The following is a 4,729-nucleotide window of genomic DNA, read 5'->3' as shown; positions in this document are numbered from 1 at the left end:
TCTAAATGGTTAAGACCTTTGTTACGATACCATCAGGCTATATTCCACAAAAAATTTTTCAGGGGATTTATCTTATAGTGGTCTGCATACCGTCAGGCCATATGCGTTAATATCCTTGATCTATACAAACCCTCTTTATGACCCAAGTGGGTCCCATCCATGTCCCCGTCTTCTAGAGATCCAAGGTTGGAAATTTCTAAAGGATGCTCGTGAACTTGGGCCACTGTAATAATTTTTGCTTTAGTTGTTTCCACTTGCTTCTGTGTGATATTAATACTTGTAGTGAGAGCAAAAGGCTCCTCTATCTCAGATATTACATCTGGATTTTGTAGTTCTTGGTTCTCATTGACAGCTTTCTGCCTACAGCTAGTTTGCTCTCTCTTTTCAGTGCATTCATATTGTTGTCCCAGGTGAGGATTTTCTTCTTGCATTGTTTGAAGCGTTAAATTTAATAGAGGGTTCGCTGTGTGGCAAGTTGCCATTAAACCTCCTTTTAAGTCATTTAATTTCTTAAGAGTATCAACTTGTCTATTATCTGGTAGAACACAGGATACATTAATTAAGTTTCCTTCTAAAGGATCGGGAGGCAGTTGAATTGTTATCGGGTGGAGAGAATGTTTACTATTGTTCCTTGGCATAGTCTCCATTAATGAGGAGACTTGGGTTTATCTGCAGGAGTATTTCTACTATGAGTTAAAATTCTAGCACTCTCTTGGTTATGCTGAGTCATAAGGAGACTAACTTCCTCTGAATGAAAAACTCGGATTGGATATACTGAGAATATATTCAGAAAAGGTTTCATTTTTAGAAACATACTAGGTATCACAGGAAGACCAAAAGTCAACAAAATCCATCTAAAGCTGCCTCTGGCTGGTAACCAGTCTATCTTTTGTAAATCCACAAATTGTTTCTCACATCGTAGTAACTGACTTAATGATTGGAGTATAGCTCTTTTCGTCTCCCATTTGTCTCCATTAATTCTATTAGTTTGTATTTGAAGGGCTATCTTATTGAGTTGTAAACAACATTTACCTAATACAGGTTTTTTACCCTTTTCATCTATTTCTATACAGTTGTTTGTCGTTTTCATATCTTCTCTTTTAGCTCCTAATAAAGGGTTAACTTCAGAGGCTGAAACTTCCCTTCCTCCGCAACCTAACTGTGAGGAGCAATGTAAATGTAAGCCCTTAGCTTTATCAGAGGCCTCAGTTTGATTTGCATGATTCTTAACTGAATTCAACAAGGGAGTCTTTTAAAGAATCAACTTGAGTTTTGATCGTAGTCAGTAAATCAAAGATTGAGAGAACTGTCTGTGTCGTCAATAGACTGTGTCTAGTTATAAATTCCAGTGAGTTTTGGACTTCCAAGCTTTTATGATCAAGGAATCCTTCCTTATTTAATTGTTCAGCAGGTTATTTAACCAACAGGACTTACTGTTCTATCATTAAATAGCATCACTACAATCAGGAAAGACTCACTTTAACAGGTTGTAAACTTGTGAATAGGTTCTGTTACAATTCCAGAGGACATATTTTCCGTTGATTCTCCAAATGAGATTATTCATTTCAGAAGTAAAACCTGAGCTGGAAGCAGCTGTTCCAAATAGTGTTTGACACCCAATTGTTCTAGGAGAATTAATGTGGTTCTTCCAATGATTCCAAGATTCTGAAATGATAAGAGCACATCTTCTGCCTACTCATACCTTCTGATCCACCTTCCAACAAACTGAAATCAGATATAGTTGTCTTCAAATATGCACAATGTACCATAGCCCTCAATTATTATGAAATTAAGAACTTCTTTTACTGCTTCCATAATAAGTCTTAATGTGTAAATTTATGTGTTGTGAAATTTAAACATACTGTACATGTTTATTTTTTCCACATGGTCTTTTGAATGAGGACAGCCATATATTTATATAGGTAAAGGAGCATGCTTGTTTGGATAAAGAGAGTCTATTCTTGTCATTTCAGAGGTTGATTTTGACCTTTTTGGATTTTTTTTTGTGGTGGGGGAGAACATCAGTGTTTCTTCACTTTCATCTAAGAGTATATGATCAGTTGCATCCAATGGTCATTTTGTGATACCAGAATCCATCATATTTTCTTGGAGATGCTACACATGAAAAATAATTTTCAGGGAAGTTAGCAATTTCTGAAGTTCTTCCTGATTAATATCAGTCAGCAAGAGTTCTGGAGAGAGAGAATATAGTATAAATTATTCCATGCAGGGTGCAATTTTTAAGACTTAAATCACATCTTTTTTTTAAAAAAGTCTACTCATATAGGAGAATTGGGTCTATGTGACCTTCCTCTGTTCCCTCTAATCACAGCCTCTGTGTTAACAGGGAAGCTCTGCAAACACCTGTAACTCCTTTTGGTGAAATAAATTACAGTGATTTGCACTACTGGGAAACATCCCAGAACAATCTATATTATTGTCATGAAAATTACATGGATGTGTCCATGTAGATAGCAGGAGGTGAGTTCAATTCAAGGGAGTCCTTACTTTGGACTACAATTCTAATGGCTATGCTGACAGGGAATTATTTGAATTCGAATCCAATAATTATTGGTAGGGAATTACTGGAATTACAAACATCAGGAGAACAGTTTTGGGGAAAGTTATCTGGTTCAATCCTCTGCTCAATGCAAGGATCCATTAAACCATCCCTGACATATGGCCATCCTGCTCCCATTTGAAAACCTCCACTAAGGGAGAATACACCATTATGCTAGGCAAACTGTTCCTCTCTTTAACAGCTCTTGCTATCAGGAAATTCCTCCTAATATTCAGTTCAGGGTTCCTGTTCTCAGTTTCAACAGAGAACAAGCCTGTGACATCCTTTTAGATACTTGCAGGTGGCTATCATCTCTCCCCTCAATCTTGTCTTTTTTTCCCCCAAAACTGATTTGCCTAGTTCCTTTAAGTGTTCTTAGAGGGCTTGGTTTCTAGCTTTCTTATCCTGGTACCTCCCCTTTAAACTTGTTCCAGCTGATCTATGTTCATTTAAAATGCAGCGCTCAGAACTGGACACAGTACTCCAACTGTAGTTTGACTACTGCAGAGTACAATAGATCTATTACCATCTGTACAGTAATCAGGACACAGTGCTTCTATTTTGTACAGCCCAAGATTGCACTGTGTTGTTGAGTTGCTGCGTAACACTGCTTGCTCTATTTAAGCAGTGGTCCACTAGTATTCCTAGCAATTTTTCATATGCATTGACACTGAGCCAAGCCTTCCCAATCATATCCCTCATATTTCATTTTTCCTACTCAAGTACTGGACCTCACACTATTTATCACTAAGCATCATCTACTGAAATAGGTGCAATGTTCAAACATATGAAGCTCCTTCTATCTCCTTAAGGCCATCGTAACTTTCTGGTTTGTGTCACCCAAGGCTCCAGTCCACCTCAGCTGTGGAAGTTTACTGGATGACTTTGAGGCAGACTCTCTCTCTCACCCCAACCTAACTTAGAGGATGGTTGTTGGAAAAAATAAGAGGAGAAAGCATTATGTACACCTGCTTGAGTTCCTGGATAAAAGAACTCCCCAAATAAAACTAAATTAGGTTTGGAAAAGGGTGCAATTTACAAATTGATTACATTAATTTTACATCTAAATAGTATCTTATTATTTATTATTATTAAAAATCCAACATAATCAGCAAAATAAAAAAAAGTTCACAATGTTGAAAGGCTCATAGTTCACCCAGCAACAAAAAAAAATCTACTTCTGGGACATGTGTTTGTCCCTGTCTGCAGAACCATTGCAGAGCACTTTCGCCACCAGCTTGTTTGGACAGCAGCACCCATCATCTACTCCTTTACATGGTGTACCAACAAGGAATTCTGGGTATGGATGTAGCTGATGGGTACACCATCAGAAGCCACAAGGTAGGGGAAAGCAGTTAAAGATTAAGTTAAATAACTTCATAATTTGCACTAAACAACAAAATAGACATTCCTCTTAGCTTGCCAAACCCTGGGAGCAACAAGAGGAGGGAGAAAGATTTTTTTTCCCCTCTGAGTGGATTCCTGCTTCAATCTGGTATGCTATGCATGTGAATGTGGAAGAGAGCTAACTTTTCTCTTTCTCTCTTTCAGCTGCTTGTTCAGGAAACATCCCTGGGAGCCACTTGAACTTTCACTTTGCCTTGGCCAGGGGGCTGATGGGGGCTGCTTGGGTGTAGGATTCCTGCTTAGCTGCTGGGGCAGAAGGAGAAGAAGAGAACAGTAGCAGTCCAAGAGTGTGCCCTTGACAAGGAGGGCAAAGAAAATATGGATGGAAGAGGGTAAGATACAGCAGTGGCGGCAAGCAGGGCTAAGGGATGTCCCATTGAATGCCCCTTCTTCCCACATCTCCCCTCCATGTGCCATTTTGCTTTCCTTCCGTCCCTCCCACTGCCAAGCCTTGCTAAATGCACTATTTGTTGTGCTTTGGCAACAACCATTCTGATGATGCAGGATGAGCCAGATTCTGCTGGCTTCCAAGGGCCACTTTGGGCTGCTATAGGCACACTCCACCTCTTTAGGCCCCTCCATGGCCATTTTGGCTTGAATAGCAGAACAGACAAGGCACAAAGTGCTACTTAGGCATTGCACAGGCTCCTTACCTATATGTGTATACATTAAAAAAAACAAAAAACCTCCCCTGACTGACAGGCAGCTTTGTGGCAGAGCAGCATTGGCCAAAGGAGGGAGTCATCCCAGGGTGGGATCCCC

The sequence above is a fragment of the Candoia aspera genome, chromosome 4, assembly GCF_035149785.1.
Source record: "Candoia aspera isolate rCanAsp1 chromosome 4, rCanAsp1.hap2, whole genome shotgun sequence".
NCBI classification, from domain to species: domain Eukaryota; kingdom Metazoa; phylum Chordata; class Lepidosauria; order Squamata; family Boidae; genus Candoia; species Candoia aspera.
The sequence above is the reverse complement of the archived record's forward strand: the minus strand, read 5'-3'. Positions refer to the sequence as shown.